We start from the raw sequence: 17,368 nt of genomic DNA, 5'->3' as shown, positions 1-17,368 counted from the left end.
TGCTTAAGAAAGAAGTCTGTGCATGTGATTCGACAAATATTACAGTCATTATCAGTATATCAAAGTCTTTTTTTTGGATGTAAATATCAGCTTCACTTGCTGCTTTGCATGCATGTGTAGCTCTTGGAAGCACCAACTGAATCTTATTATCTACGTCATTTTGCTTCAGATGCATCGGTATAGAATTCCATGGACTGTTCATCACAGAAGCATCCATTCGAGATGCACATTCCGTGAGCACATCCTCCTGTCTGTCTACTATAGAAGGAAAATCTCTACCATTACTCTTCACAAGTTTCCCCTGTTACGTACCCCGTAACTGGGTCACTTACCAGCAAAGATAGAGAGGTCCGTTGAAGTCTGATGGTACTATTTTTAACAGTATTTATTGATAAAAATACACAAAAATAATATCAATGCAAACATACAGATGATATACGTCATCAATACTAAATCTAGAAGCGCGGGTATAATAATAATCAATAAGAAATAGCTCTATCGTTGTCTACGGGATAATGTATTGTCCGATGGAAATATAAAAGTCACTTTAGTTCATTCAAGCTACAGCATTTTGGTTGCAGAGAAAGACGGGTTAAAACTTGCCCATTCCTTTTATGATGTCAATCCTTTGAGAGTTGTTGGGAGTTGATTTTCCCGTTGTTAGCCAAAAGCCGTGCTTCCATGGTAAAGGACCACCGGTTCTGGGGCAAATGGAACCGGACGCACGTGGCCTTCCCACCGGCTTTCGCTATTACAGGACCGCTAGCGTTTCTTCTGGTGCGTCTGAGGGGCTGTTCCCACAGACCCTCTTTTATCCTGACTCACAGGGTCTCAGATGTCAATCAGGTTGGGGTTGATGCAATCCCTCCCTCAACCAGCCCACTTTGCCTCAGGGCTTCCACGAAGCACAGTATTGTAATACACAATTCCGTCTCCAAGAGACAACGGCCGTTTCCCGTAGCTTTATATTGCCGGTGGGGGGGGGGGGGGGGGTCAAGACATTCCAAACGTCTCTCTCTCATTTCCTGGGTCTCCTGACCCAAATAAATAGTGATCCTGCAATTCTCAAAAAAGGAGGGGGCTGCAGGTGTAACATCCCTGCCTTCTCTCCGTAACCTATCAGCCTCTCCTTTAAATATACCTGTCCGGACAAGCCCCTCTGCTGACTGCTCCTGTGGCTCCTCCCACAGACCCCTGTATAAAGGCGATTGGGGCACTGCTCCTCCCTCAGTCTCCGAGATGTTGTGCTCCCTTTTCGCTGTTAATAAAAGCCTATCATTCATTTCCAGTCTCCTAGAGTTATTGATGGTGCTTCAATACCCAATGACTCGGCCTGTAACATCTACAAGAGGGGGAAAGGCAGCAACCAACTTTAAAGAACCCCCCTCCCAACCCAGGACATGCCCTCTTCTTACTACTACCACTGGGGAGGAGGTACAAGAGCTGAAGACGCACATTTCTTAAGAACAGCCTTTTTCCCTCCACCATCAGATTTTCATAAACCCAACCTCTTTATTTCTCTTTTGCACTAATCACTTCTCCCAGTTTATAGCAATTTTTGTGCATTGTACTCTACTGTTACCTCAGAACAACAAACTTCACAGGGACTAGGTGAGAGTAAGCGTTCAGCACGGACTAGAAGGGCTGAGATGGCCCATTTCCGTGCTGTAATTGTTATATGGTTATATCAAAATTGGATAGGTATATGGAGAAGAAAGGAATGGAGGGTTATGGGCTGAGTGCGGGTCGGTGGGACTAGGTGAGAGTAAGCGTTCGACACGGACTAGAAGGGCTGAGATGGCCTGTTTCCGTGCTGTAATTGTTATATAGTTATAACATGTATCGTTCATAATGATCTTTATTTTGATTCCTCTCCCTCTACACCCATGCCACATGAAGCAGTGTCAGTGGATCAAAGGTAAGGTATTCTAAATTACAGTATTATTCTCCATCCTTTAACATTATCTCGGTATTCTTTCCCCACAGCGCTTCTCCCTGTAGATGCTGCCTGGCATCCTGACGAAGGGTCTCGGCCGGAAACGTCGACAGCGCTTCTCCCTGTAGATGCTGCCTGGCATCCTGACGAACGGTCTCGGCCGGAAACGTCAACAGCGCTTCTCCCTGTAGATGCTGCCTGGCATCCTGACGAAGGGTCTCGGCCGGAAACGTCGACAGCGCTTCTCCCTGTAGATGCTGCCTGGCCAGCATTTTGTGTGTGTTGTTACTCAACTTTATCTCGCCTTTGCAGCACCTGCAGCACTGGAAACCAACCCGCCCTTTCCCCTGCGTGACGAACAGCGCTAGAACCTCCCATTGGTCGATAAGTTTCACGTGACACACAGTCGTGTATAAAAGACGGCGTTCGGCGCATGTTGGCCATTTTGTGCCGCGAGCTCAAGGAGGTAAGGTGTGTTGTGCTGTGTCTCTGCTTAGCAACGGCGCGAAGGATGATTGCGGGGCCTGCTCTGTTTGACGGGGAACAATAAGTGGGTCGAGCTGCTGAGTGGAAGGAACATAGGAAGCCGTTTGATTTGGGTGTCTTGGCTCTCCCGATTGGGCCCGCGTGCAGACCGGGGAGGAAGAGGCCCCCTGATTGGTTGGGCCCGGCGCTCTGCCCACGTGGGGACCGGGGAGGAAGAGGCCCCCTGATTGGGCGCGCCGCTCTGCCCACGTGAGGACCGGGGAGGAAGAGGCCCCCTGATTGGGCGCGCCGCTCTGCCCAGCTCGCTGATGGGGTAACGCCGGCAAATGTATTTTATGTTTAAGACTTGTCTCTTTGTGCGGGGTTGGTCCCGAATGACATCGCTGTTCTAAATGCGCAGAATAGCGTGTGGGCGTTTGTGCCTGCTGCAGTGTTTCAGTATCAGCAGGGTAGGCCTCAGTGTGGCCTTCCTCCATCCTACAGCATTGCAAAATTAACCAGGGGGCCATATTCGACCTTTTTCTGTCAACATCAGATCCAGGTTGGAGAGCCCTGTACATCTCTACTGAAATGTTGCTGTACTGACTGCCTTACCTGTTCGGGTTGTGACTTGGCAATTTGATCTTTCAGCAGCTTGCGACATGGAGCTCATGAAACTGAACGTGTACTGCTGGTGGAAAACTGTAGAGTGTTTGGGTGCCAAGGTGATGACGTGATTTGACCAAGATGGTAAGTATCTCAAAGTAACTTCACTACACTCAGTCATTTAGGAAATGGGGTTACTAGTTTCCTTGGTGTTTAGACTGTTTCTGTGGCTCTAACTGGACTGAGGATTGTGCAATATTTAAGTATTGCATTTTAATACACAAGTGGTGGTTTGAAATAAAGCCTGGGAGCATTCTGTAAAAGTTAAAGTTCCGTATGTAAAGTTTTCAGAACTCAAAAGTTTTAAGCTGCAAAGCCTGTGTGGAATGGGTCAAAACCAGCCTGGTAAGTGATGTCCACCACGAAGCATTGAAACAAGTCCCTCAGCCCATGTGCTTCCTGCTGACTTTATCTAGACCAATTTCACTTTAATTTTGCTTAGTCCATAGGACATGAAGTTACAGCATAGAATTCATGGCTTAGTTTTTAAGTGTTTGAGTTACTGGGATGTTAGAATATTAGTTGCTCTTCAGGCCCCACATCTTGTCTAGTCCTATATACTTAACCCAGGTGTGATTCAAATCTTGATGCAGTATTTAAATAGCCAGCAGGGCAGGTCTGACTGTGACCTTGTCCCTTTCTCCAATATCTGCTAGATTAATGGGGTTTGTCTGAGACCTTTTTCTATGTAGAACTAGGTTATATGAAAACCCAAACACTTTTGTGCTTGAGATTGTTTGGCAATTTGAATCTTTCTGTTACAGTTATCAGTACAAGTTGTGCCTTTCCACTGGAGACTTAACTTTGGACACTAAGCTGTTTGGGATACCACAACAGGCATGTATTTGTCTAATTGCATATAATTGACTTTATTCTGGTTGTGTTTGAATAAATCTCATGGGCTTGATCAGTCTTCCTCAATGGCAAATAGGATTTGTTGCTCAGGTACAGTAGTGTGGGTTTTTGACTGGAACCTAGATTCCTGGGCATTCTGATATGGGCAGTGTTTTCCATCTGGACCTTGACCTTGCTGCTTCTAACACCTGAAGATTAACCAGCTTCTGTTAACCATAGATTTAGATTGGGAGGCTCTACATTCCTGCTAGTCTTGGAAAGTGCAGACATGGGCACCAGTTTAATTTCCTATTGCAACCACATTTAAACCTGCCTAGTGTTGGGCCTGCAGTTCTGCTTGATGTCTTGGCATCCTCTGATCAGCAGGAATGCCCAGGGGTTGGGAATGCAGAGCTATGGATTCAGGTATGAATGCAGGTAGTGGATGTGGTTTTCTTGGAGATGAAACCATTGGTCCATTGCCTCTAACTCAAATATCTAGAATGTGCCCTCTTACTACATCGATAAAGAATCTGTTCCTGTTTCTGAATGTTTCATGCCTCACTATTGCTTTTGCACTTATTTTGTCATTTATAATTTTTGTATTGCACTCCACAGCTGTTTTTTTTGGCATGTCAGTGATAATTTCCGTTGGCCAATTCCATTTGTAGGCCCATCATGGGGATTCCAATAGCCCTTGATAGTGAAATACAGTTGTCAGATTGTAGGACATGGAGTAATCCTGGCAGACATTTTCAAACTTGTTCTGTAAGGCTAGCTGTGGTGCAAGTAGCAGCCCTTACTCAGCCTTGCAGATCTGAAGTTCCTGGAGATCCAAGCTTCCCTAAGTGTTCCCTGCTGATGGGCAGTTTAATTGCACTGGCTGTAACCTTGTTCCAGTCATTTACTAATTGTTCAGACATGGGAAATTTGTAAATTGGCAACCTATTCATCTACAGTTGGTTTTGTATTAGGTACCCAATCACTGCACTTTGGAAGAAACTGCTAATTTTTACTGAAAATGAAAACTTTTCTGCAGTCTAGTTCTCTACCTACATATGCATTTGTCCCTGAGTGATTCATTTCTATTTTGACTTGCTTCTGCTCACTGGAGTATTATTGTAGATGTCTTGATCAAAGATTGAAGCCAGTGTTTAGCAGTATTCCCACACAGGACAAGCCTTGGACTGAATGGCTAAAGCTGCTGGAGGAAGTGGGTTCAGTTCTCTAGGAATTGTGTTGGTTTGAGATTGCATCTGGTCTTCAACAGGATTGATTGTAGTTATAACTTGTGGCTTGGTGTTCAGTCTAGTGAATCCATCTCTGCTGATCTCCAGCTTGAGCTAGTTGGTTATGTACTGTAATTGTGCCTATAGTACAGTGCCTATACCTGGCTCTGCTCTTCAGGGCCCACTTGTCAATGTATACAACTTACCCTAAGTCGGAAATCGGTCAGCAAAATTTCAGTCTCACTATTTGCCTTGATGCAGAGTTTAAATGCCAGCAGGGCAGGTTCGTCTGTGACCTTGTCCCTTCCTTCAATACCTGCTAGATTACTGGGGTTTGTTTGAGACCTTGTCTTTCATATAGAACGAGGTTATAGAAAACCCAAACATTTCAATGATTTTCTTTTTGAGATTACCTGTTTGTTGTTTTGAATCTAAACCAGTTTTCTGTTGCAGAACTAAGTACAAGATGTGGCCTTTCACCGGGGATGGTTAACTTTGGACATGAAGTTGTCTGGGATATCACAACAGGTGTGTTTGGCACAGCTTCGTGATGAAGGGGTGGCTGTGGCTGACGAGGGAAGTAAAGGGCAGTATAAAAATAAAAGTATAACGTAGCAAAGATGAGTGGGAAACCGGAGGACTGGGAAGCTTTTAAAGAAAACAGAAGATAATAAAAAAAGGCAATACACCAAGAAAAAATGAGGTACGAAGGTAAACTAGCCAAGAATATAAAGGAGGATAGTAAAAGCTTCTTTAGGTATGTGAATAGCAAAAAAATAGTTAAGGCCAAAATTGGGCCATTGAAGACAGAAATGGGTGAATTTATTATGGGGAACAAGGAAATGGCAGATGAGTTGAACAGGTACTTTGGATCTGTCTTCACTAGGGAAGACACAAACAATCTCCCAGATGTAATAGTGGCCAAAGGAACTAGGGTAAAGGATGAACTGAAGGAAATTTATATTAGGCATGAAACGGTGTTGGATAGACTGTTGAGTCTGAAGGCTGATAAGTCCCTGGGACCTGATGGTCTGCATCCCAGGGTACTTAAAGAGGTGGCTCTAGAAATCGTGGATGCATTGGTAATCATTTTCCAATGTTCTATAGATTCAGGAACAGTTCCTGCTGATTGCAGGGTAGCTAATCTTGTCCTCCTTTTCAAGAAAGGAGGGAGAGAGAAAACGGAATTATAGACCGGTTAGCCTGACGTCAGTGGTGGGAAGGATGCTGGAGTCAATTATAAAAGAGGAAATTACGACACATTTGGATAGCAGTAGAAGGATCAGTCTGAGTCAGCATGGATTTATGAAGGGAAAATTATGCTTGACTAATCTTCTGGAGTTTTTTGGGGATGTAACTATGAAAATGGCCAAGGGAGAGCCAGTGGATGTAGTGTACCTGGACTTCCAGAAAGCTTTTGATAATGTCCCACGTAGGAGATTAGTGGGCAAAATTAGGGCACATGGTATTGGGGGCAGAGTACTGACATGAATTGAAAATTGGCTGGCTGACAGGAAACAGAGTAGCGATTAACGGGTACCTTTCGGAATGGCAGGCTGTGACCAGTGGGGTAGGTGCAGTGTTGGGACTGCAGCTGTTTACGATATACATTGATTAGATGAAGGGATTAAAAGTAACATTAGCAAATTTGCCGATGATGCAAAGCTGGGTGGCAGTGTGAAATGCCAGGAGGATATTATGAGAATGCAGGGTGACTTGGGACAGGTTGGGTGAATGGGCAAATGAATGGCAGATACAGTTTAATGTGGATAAATGTGAGGTTATCCACTTTGGTGGCAAGAACAGGAAGGCAGATTACTATCTAAATGGAGTTAAGTTAGGAAAAGGGGAAGTACAATGAGATCTAGGTGTTCTTGTACATCAGTCAACGTAAGCAAGCATGCAGGTACAGCAGGCAGTGAAGAAAGCTAATGGCATGCTGGCTTTTATAACGAGAGGAATTGAGTATAGGAGTAAAGAGGTCCTTCTGCGGCTGTACAGGGCCCTGGTGAGACCCCACCTGGAGTATTGTGCAGTTTTGGTCTCCAAATTTGAGGAAGGACATTCTTGCTACTGAGGGAGTGCAGCGTAGGTTCACAAGGTTAATTCCTGGGATGGTAGGACTGTCATATGTTGAAAGATTGGAGCGACTGGGCTTGTATACACTGGAATTTAGAAGGATGAGAGGGGATCTGATTGAAACATATAAGATTATTAAGGGATTGGACACACTGGAGGCAGGAAGCATGTTCCTGCTGATGGGTGAGTCCAGAACTAGAGGCCACAGTTTAAGAATAAGGGGTAGGCCATTTAGAACAGATGCGGAAAAACTTTTTCACCCAGAGAGTGGTGGATATGTGGAATGCTCTGCCCCAGAAGGCAGTGGAGGCCAAGTCTCTGGATGCATTCAAGAGAGAGTTAGATAGAGCTCTTATAGATAGCGGGGTCAAGGGATATGGGGAGAGGGCAGGAACGGGGTATTGATTGTGTATGATCACAGTGAATGGTGCTGGCTAGAAGGGCTGAATGGCCTACTCTTGCACCTACTGTCTATTATTGAATACACAGCTAATTTTGGTTGTGGCTGAAGAATCATCCTCCAGAGCTGTAGAGAATCTAATGTCTTTGGAAATTTTTCCATCTTCAGATTTGAGATTGTTTAATATCATTTCAGTACACAAGTGTAGAGAACAAAATTGTTCCTCTGGATGTGATGCAGCTTTACATCCATCAATTTAAAAAAACAACATGTTTAAGTACACAAGATATATTGTATGCCCATTAGGTGACAGGAAATGGTGATTGGGGTCAGGAGGAGTGGGTTTGTCAGTGGTGTGCTCCTTGATTAGGATTTGCTGATCTGTTATGGTGGGTATTGTGGTTGGAGCTTCTGGGATCTTGGGCATTCTGATTGAGCCAGTGGGTTGCCTATGTGGACATATCTCAATGCAGTGTGTTAGTGCCAGCAGGGAAGGTCTGTGTGTGGCCTTGCTGCTTCCTACACCATCTGCAAGATTAACCAATGGGGCATTTGAGACCTGTCTCTGTTAACCACAGATCTGGGTTAGGAAGCTCTGTACATTCAAACCAATCTGTAACAGTCCCTTACCTGACTGGAATGCGACATAACATGGGGCATTTCCATGTACAACCATCCTTCATCCTGGAAGTCTGCCTAATGTCAAGATTGCAATTATGCCTTTACAATATTGACATTGCTGCCTTTCATCAGGCATAGACTAGATATTTGGAAATGTAGTCTTGAACTTTAAACATCAAGCATGACTGTTGGCAAACTCTTAATAAACAATTTGATCTGGTGCTCAGCTGCTTGGGGATTGCCTGAGTAATAGAGACTGCAGAGACAAGTGTGTGATTTATGTGAGCTGAAGGATTCTGGAAGTTGCATATGGGCAGTTTGGTGAAAATTGGTTGAGGCTGGTGAATCAAACAAGTGAACTTCCAATGGGAGTCTGTTAAGAGTTAATGTTAACTTTGAATGTGACTGAGTTGTCTGGATACTGAATGTTTTCCTCTTATAGGTGTGCCAGCTGGAATACTGTAGAATCGGTAATGGAGCAGCAGCAGTGATTTTGGTACTCAACTGATCCTCCTTCTCTCTGGAAGAAGGTGACAACTAAGGATTTTTGGAAGCCAGGAACATGGAAAACGACATGTCATGGAATTCAAACCTGGAGATAGTGGGCACCCAAAGTCAAAGGGGTGTAGTTATTGGGAATTTTTTTTCTGTAGGCCAGAAGGCATCTGAATGGTCCTCCCACATGCTCTGTTTAACTGTTAAACCACCTGAACCTTGTTGCTCCAGTGTTTAGGGATTGGGGGGGGTCATGAACTAGCTCAGGTGTAGAGAAGTGAACAATCTCCAAGCAGCTGCTCATTTTGTGGCTATCTGTTTTTGTGGATGCAAGTAAAGATGTAGTTTATGGATTGACAATGATGGTCCTGGGGATGAAGTCAATGGATCAAGCAATCCAGTTTTAATAGAACTGCTGGCAGTTTAGTTGAGACAGATAGTGGGACATTGAATACCCCTTGCAGGTATTAGTGATTGCTCTGGAAGAACAGCTGTGGTGCAAGTGGCAGCCCTGGGAGATGCATGCTACCCTATCAGTGTTCTCTAATTTTGATAGGAAAGCTATAATCTTGTTCCAAAGCCTCTTAATAATTGTTCAGATGTGTAATTAGCAACCTGTTTATTCATCCACAGGTGGTCTTGTACACCTGTTCAAATAAATACTGTACTTTGGAAGAAACTCTCTTATTTTACTTGTAATGCCCTGGTTCACATCTTTATTATGCTGTAAGTATTTCATTTAGTAGCTCTGTTCTGCTTTCAGTTTAGGTTATTGAAGATGAGGGATGATGTGCAGTGTGCCATCCAATTAACAAGTGGTTTTCTTGATGTGAAAGTAGGTTGGTCTTGGGCTTTTGTCCAGGGGAGAACTGGTTGTAGCATATTATCTGGTGAGAGACCTGTTTGAGATGTAAGTGATGTTCTGAAGGTGGTGTGGATGTTTCTGCTGACAGAGGGTCCAGTGAGTGGCAGAAGTTCAAGATGAGCACCAATTTGTGTGTGAGACTGTTTGGCCTTTTTGTTATTTACTAACCCATAAACATAATTCCTTTCATTGTATGTAATGTACTGTCTGTTGTGGCTCTTATTTTGCAACAAGGCAGCATAATAACCTATATCCACACAAACCAGGGTTTGGTGGGATGAGCTGTCCCAATCTCAAGTTTGGTAGGACTTCCTGGCAGTGTCTTCCCTACTCTTGTGCAGGCAAGGAAACCAGCGTGTTCTGTACTCAACCCCATTCTCCTGCCTTTTTCCTGTAACCTTTGACATCCATTGATCAAGAACCTATTGACCTCCAATTTAAATGGCCTCTACAGCCATCTGTAGCAATGAATTCTGGATTTGCCACCCTCTGACCAAAGAAAATCCCATCTCATCTGCTCAAAGGGACATCCTTCTATTCTCAAATGAGAAAAATCTGCAGATGCTGGAATTCAGCAAGCCAGGCAGCATCTATGGAAAAGAGTTCAATGGATGCTTCACCAGTCCTGGCATCATTGTCGAACCTCCAGACCCTCACCAATGGCAGGACTTTGGGGTGGGGTGCTCAATACTCCACCAATACCTTCTAAACCCTCAGCATTACATCCTATTTTAGTCCTTTCTAGGTGCCAACACTGCATTTGCCTTTTTACCACTGACTCAACCTGAAAGTTAACTTTAGTGAGTTCTGCACAGATTCCAAGTCCTTTTGGGCCTTTTTCTGGATTTGCTCCCTGTTCAGAAAATGTCCACTTTATTCCTTCCATGAAAGTGCATGAGCATATGCTTCCCTATACTATAATCTACCTACATTGTTTATTCTCCTGATCTGTAAATCTTCTTTAAGGAACTGCAAGACCTTGATGAGAAGCTTTCAAATAGAACCATGATATTGGGTACAATTGCACTGGGAGATGGAAAAGACAATGTTACAATTACCATGAGGGATTTCAATATACAGGTAGAGTGGGAAAGTCAGGTTAGTGCTGGATCAAGGGAAAGAATTTGTTGAACACCTACAAGATGGTTTTTTAGAGCAGCTTGTGGTGGAACCCATTAAGGAAAAGGCAATTCTGGATTGGGGGTTGTGCAGTGAACAAATTTAATTACGGCGTTTAAGGGAAAGGAACCCTTGAGTCAGGGATCATGATAGAAATATAGCAATGAGAGAGAAGTCAGATGTATCAGTATTGCACTGGAATAAAGGGAATTAGAGGCACTAGAGAAGAGCTGGCCAAAGTTGATTGCAAGGGGGCAAGACAGTAGCAAGGATGATGGCAGAACACAATGGCTGGAGTCAGAACAATTCAGAAGTGCTTAATTTCGGAGTGTTACTTATGGGGTCAAGGTGCAAAACAGTAGTCACATCCAGCACAAAGCACATTAGATACTTGCTAAATTGCACTATTTTTGTGTATCACTAGTAAAAACCACGTACATTAAGACAATGTACAATATATTACATATAGTTAAAATTAGTGGAAGCTTTTAAAAGCCAACAGGCGGCAACAAACAAGTACTGAGAAAAAATAAAATATGAAGATAAGCTAGCCAATATTATGAGTATACCAATTGCTTTTGGACAGTAAAAGGCAAGAGTGGATATCCAACCATTGGAAGTAACTTTGGAGCGAGGCTGCAATGGGGAACAAGGAAATCTACTCTATAAGTATACATAAAGACCATAAGATAATGGAGCAGAATTGGGCCACTTGGCCTCATTGAGTCTACCATTTCATCACAACTGATTCATTTTCTCCAGTTTCATCTTCCAATTCTCTTCATGCCCTGACAAATGAAGCTTTGGCTTCCACAGCTGCCTGTGGCAATTGGAAGGCTTTTGACAAGGTGCCATACAAAGGCTGCAAAAAAAGCCCATCCATGGTTTTACAGGAAAGATACTAACATGGAGAGAAGGTTGGCTGTGACTGGCAGGAGGCAAAGAATGGCAGTAAATGGAGTCTTTTCTGATTGGCTTATCAAGGTCTTGCCATTCCTTAACTCTACCCACAATGATTCTACATCTGATCCATGTTCAAAGCATACAACTCAAATTCTTCTGCATGTAGATATGAAACCAAGCTGCATGATTGTCAACTCCCAAATCCCCCTCCACTGCACAAAAAACTAGAAAGATTGGGCGAGAAACATAATATAAAAAAATGTAAGATGGGAGAAAAGTCCATATCCAAAATGCAGATTTTGATCATCTCTGGGTGCAGCACAGCAGCATGCTCTCCCCTCTCCAGTAGCAGAGCAATCAAAAGGCACACAGGAGGTGCTCAACTGCATTTGCCTCATTATTTCAATCTCCTGCTTTAATTGGTGAAATTAAGTCAAATATCGGCTTGTGCTGGTACTGCAGCCATGATGATCACATACACTGCTTCTGCCTCCCATAATCCTCACACACAAATGATCTCCAAACAGCAAACCACAGGCTCCAATAGATCCAGAATTACATCAAAGACAAACAAAACACAAAAGAATTTAAATGTCTCATGATCTATCCAGAAGATCTCGACTGAGGGAGTGTTGTACACAGGTGCCATTTTGACTGTAAGTCAGGAAGTGGCCTGGTCGAGGGAAGTGCTAGTCTTTGGCGAGGAGACTGCCAGGCACAATTGCAGAGGGTGAAGACATGACCGCTAAGCTGATTCAGTGTGTTACGTGCATGATGTGGGAGGTCAGGGACACTGATGGTGCCCCCGGCTGCTACAGCTGTGGAAAGTGTGTCCAGATTAAGCTTCTGAAGGAGCATTTTGCAGCAATGAAGAAAGAACTGGATGACCTCAGGTTTATCCATGAAAATGAGGGTTTTCTGGACAGGACCTACAGTGAGGTCGTTACACCGAGGATACCGGAAGAGAGAAAGGGGGCGACGATGAGGAAGGAAAGGATGCTTGAAGTACAGGAGACCCCAGGGGATGTACCTCTCGTAAACAGGTTCACCTTCTTGAAAGCTGTCAGGACAGAAGATACTGAGAGGCAGACAGGTCTGCGAGCTGAAAATTAGTGCAGAAGCAGAGCCGAGCCGAGGAGTCAGACATCAGGAAAAGCCGTGGTAGTAGGGAACTCCATAGTAAGAGGTACGGAAAGGGGTTTCTGCGGCAACAGGTGAGATTTAAGGATGGTGTGTTGCTTCCCTGGTGCTAGGATCCAGGACATCACGGACCGATCGCAGGGAATCCTCAAGGGTGAAGGTGAACAGCCGGAAGTGGTAGTGCATGTCGGCACAAATGACATCGGGAAGAAGAGGAAGGACGCTCTGCTGCAGGACTTAAGAGAATTCGGAAAAAGGCTGAAAAGCAGGACTTCCAGGGTGGTTATCTCTGGTTTGCTTCCAGTTCCTCGTGCTGGGGAGGGCAGGAACAGGGAGATAATGGATCTGAATGTGTGGCTGAGGAACTGGTGCCGGAAGCAAGGATTTACATTCTTGGACCACTGGGATTTGTTTTGGGGTAGGGATGAATTGTACAAAAGGGACGGGTTGCACCTTAACAGGCGGGGGACCAGCATTCTGGCAGACAGGTTTGCCACTGCAACACGGATGGGTTTAAACTAAGTAGTGGGGGGGAGGGGATGAACTGGAAATATAAGGATGGAGTTAAAGGGAAAGTGAAAATAAGAAAAGTTAAAAAGGACAACAGAATCAATGGAGTAGAAAGCTCAAGAAGAGATCATACAGTATGGCCAAGTGAAATAGGAATTGATATGAAAGGAGAGGGGAGTAACAAATTAAAAGTATTATATATGAATGCACGAAGTATAAGGAATAAAGTAGATGAGCTTGAGGCTCAGTTGGGAATTGGCAAGTACGATGTGGGAATAACTGAGACATGGCTTCAAGCGGACAGGGCCTGGGAAATGAATATTCAAGGATATACATCTTATCGAAAGGACAGACTGACTGGCAGAGGGGGTGGGGTGGCTCTGTTGGTGAGGAATGATATTCAGTCCCTTGCGAGGGGGGACATAGAATCTGGGGATGTAGAGTCAGTATGGATAGAACTGAGAAATTCTAAGGGTAGAAAGACCCTAATGGGAGTTATCTACAGTCCCCCCAAACAGCAGTCTGGATGTAGGGTGTAAGTTGAATGAAGAATTAAAATTGGCATGTCGCAAAGGTAATGATACAGTTGTCATGGGGGATTTCAACATGCAAGTAGACTGGGAGAATCAGAATGGTACTGGACCCCAAGAAAGGGAGTTTGTGGAGTGCCTCCGAGATGGATTCTTAGAACAGCCTGTACTGGAGCCTACCAGGGAGAAGGCAATTCTAGATTTAGTTTTGCGCAATGAACCGGATTTGATCAGGGACCTCGAGGTAAAGGAGCCATTAGGAGGTAGTGACCATAATATGATATGTTTTAACCTACAATTTGAGAAGAAGGGAAAATCGGATGTGTCAGTATTACAGTTGAACAAAGGGAACTATGGAGCTATGAGGGAGGAGCTGGCCAAAGTTCAATGGAACAATACTCTAGCAGGGAAGACAATGGAACAAAAATGGCAGGTATTTCTGGGAATAATGCAGAAGATGCAGGATCGGTTCATTCCAAAGAGGAAGAAAGATCCTAAGGGGAGTAAGGGGCGGCTGTGGCTGATGAGGGAAGTAAAGGGCAGTATAAAAATAAAAGAGAAGTGTAACATAGCAAAGATGAACGGGAAACCGGAGGACTGGGAAGCTTTTAAAGAGCAACAGAATTTAACAAAAAAGGCAATACGCCAAGAAAAAATGAGGTACGAAGGTAAACTAGCCAAGAATATAAAGGAGGATAGTGAAAGCTCCTTTAGGTATGTGAATAGCAAAAAAATAGTTAAGACCAAAATTGGGCCATTGAAGACAGAAACGGGTGAATTTATTATGGGGAACAAGAAAATGGCAGATGAGTTGAACAGGTACTTTGGATCTGTCTTCACTAGAGAAGACACAAACAATCTCCCAGATGTAATAGTGGCCAAAGGAACTAGGGTAAAGGATGAACTGAAGGAAATTTATATTAGGCAAGAAACGGTGTTGGATAGACTGTTGAGCCTGAAAACTGGTAAGTCCCCGAGACCCAGGGTACTTAAAGAGGTGGCTCTAGAAATCGTGGACACATTGGTAATCATTTTCCAATGTTCTATAGATTCAGGAACAGTTCCTACTGATTGGAAGGTGGCTAATGTTGTCCTACTTTTCAAGAAAGGAAGGAGAGAGAAAACAGAATTATAGACCGGTTAGCCTGACGTCAGTGGTGGGAAAGATGCTGGAGTCAATTATAAAAGAGGAAATTACGACACATTTGGATAGCAGTAGAAGGATCAGTCCGAATCAGCATGAATTTATGAAGGGAAAATCATGCTTGACTAATCTTCTGGAGTTTTTTGGGGATGTAACTATGAAAATGGACAAGGGAGAGCCAGTGGATGTAGTGTACCTGGACTTCCAGAAAGCTTTTGATAATGTCCCACATAGGAGATTAGTGGGCAAAATTAGGGCACATGGTATTGGGTGCAGAGTACTGACATGAATTGAAAATTGGCTGGCTGACAGGAAACAGAGTAGCGATTAACGGGTCCCTTTCAGAATGGCAGGCTGTGACCAGTGGGGTAGGTGCAGTGTTGGGACCGCAGCTGTTTACGATATACATTGATTAGATGAAGGGATTAAAAGTAACATTAGCAAATTTGCTGATGACGCAAAGCTGGGTGGCAGTGTGAAATGTCAGGAGGATATTATGAGAATGCAGGGTGACTTGGGACAGGTTGGGTGAATGGGCAAATGAATGGCAGATACAGTTTAATGTGGATAAATGTGAGGTTATCCACTTTGGTGGCAAGAACAGGAAGGCAGATTACTATCTAAATGGAGTCAAGTTAGGAAAAGGGGAAGTACAATGAGATCTAGGTGTTCTTGTACATCAGTCAATGAAAGCAAGCATGCAGGTACAGCAGGCAGTGAAGAAAGCTAATGGCATGCTGGCTTTTATAACGAGGAATTGAGTATAGGAGTAAAGAGGTCCTTCTGCAGCTGTACAGGGCCCTGGTGAGACCCCACCTGGAGTATTGTGTGCAGTTTTGGTCTCCAAATTTGAGGAAGGACATTCTTGCTATTGAGGGAGTGCAGCGTAGGTTCACAAGGTTAATTTCCCAAATGGCGGGACTGTCATATGTTGAAAGATTGGAGCGACTGGGCTTGTATACACTGGAATTTAGAAGGATGAGAGGGGATCTGATTGAAACATATAAGGTTATTAAGGGACTGGACACACTGGAGGCAGGAAGCATGTTCCCGCTGATGGGTGAGTCCAGAACTAGAGGCCACAGTTTAAGAATAAGGGGTAGGCCATTTAGAACAGAGATGCGGAAAAACTTTTTCACCCAGAGAGTGGTGAATATGTGGAATGCTCTGCCCCAGAAGGCAGTGGAGGCCAAGTCTCTGGATGCATTCAAGAGAGAGTTATAGATAGCGGGGTCAAGGGATATGGGGAGAGGGCAGGAACGGGGTACTGATTGTTTATGATCACAGTGAATGGCGGAGCTGGCTAGAAGGGCCAAATGGCCTACTCCTGCACCTACGATTTTTTTTAACCAACAGTTGCCCTGCCCCTCTGCTGATACAATGTGTGGCTTTGAATGTTTTGCTCCCAGTTCTCACTGCTGTCTGTAAGGAATTTGTACTTCCTCCTTGTGACTGCATGGGTTTCCTCCCACAATCCAAAGACATATTGGTTGGTAGGTTAATTGGTCATTGTAAATTGTCTTGTGATTTGACTAGGGTTAATGAGGGGTTGCTGGGTGATGCGGCTTTAAGGGCCAGAAATACCTTAAATTATTATCCCTTTCTAAACTTACTGTCTTTATCTATTCCGGAGACTTGTAATATCTCTTGTATTTTCCTTCTCTTACTTCATACTCACTTTTCTAAATAGTTGAACCCACCACCTGCTACCTTTTTTTTAAAGACACACTTCAAACCATCCCATTGAGGGCTATTTTGTTCTGTCAATTGCCTATCCTTAAATCTAGTTGTATACCAACTGCCCCATCCTCTGCCCTACCACTCTGGTTCCCATTTCCATCAAATTAGTTTTACCCCTTTTACCTGTAGTTTTATCTGTTGGAGAACAGCTCCAGCAAACCCGCCCCTCAAATTTAGATGTACCCCATCCCTTATGTACAAGTCATACTTTCCCCAGAATAATCCCAATGATTTTTTTCTTCTTGCCCCTCTCCTCCAACTAGCCCTCATCACCCCATGTCTTTCCCCTCCCCACCTTCTAAATCTGTCCGTCACTTGAACCAGTTCCCCTCCTCATCCCCTTCCTCTAATTTCACAGTTGATTTTCCTCTCGTCAGGTTATATAATCAGCCAATTTGTCATCTCCCAGCCTCTATCATTATTCCCTTCTCTCTTCACTTGTGTCCTCCTTTCACATGCCAACTCCTACTCCACACTTTCACCTATTTATTCTGGCGATCTCCCCTCTAAATGAGCCCAAATGAAGGGTCTGGACTCAATTGTCACTTTCCCTCCACAGATGATGCCAGACCCACTGAGTTCCTCCAGCATTTTATGTTGTTTCAGCACCTGCTGTTTCTTGTGTCCCATAACATGAAAAAGGGCTGTAGGCTGTATGAATTTAAGAAATTTTCTTTAATAATCAAATTTTT

At 44.0% G+C, this 17,368-nt stretch overlaps 1 long non-coding RNA gene across 1 annotated transcript; it reads left to right on the top strand.

Annotated features, from left to right (window-relative positions):
- The first annotated feature begins 2,385 nt into the window (after nucleotides 1-2,385).
- LOC132395313 (uncharacterized) lies at nucleotides 2,386-3,906 on the top strand. Its single transcript, XR_009512562.1, has 3 exons — nucleotides 2,386-2,402; nucleotides 3,053-3,151; nucleotides 3,832-3,906. It is a non-coding gene; the product is annotated as an uncharacterized LOC132395313 (long non-coding RNA).
- The last annotated feature ends 13,462 nt before the right edge of the window (nucleotides 3,907-17,368 follow it).

The sequence above is a fragment of the Hypanus sabinus genome, chromosome 6, assembly GCF_030144855.1.
Source record: "Hypanus sabinus isolate sHypSab1 chromosome 6, sHypSab1.hap1, whole genome shotgun sequence".
NCBI lineage: Eukaryota > Metazoa > Chordata > Chondrichthyes > Myliobatiformes > Dasyatidae > Hypanus > Hypanus sabinus.
Note: the sequence above shows the minus strand (reverse complement) of the source record. Positions and strands in the feature narration are given on the sequence as shown.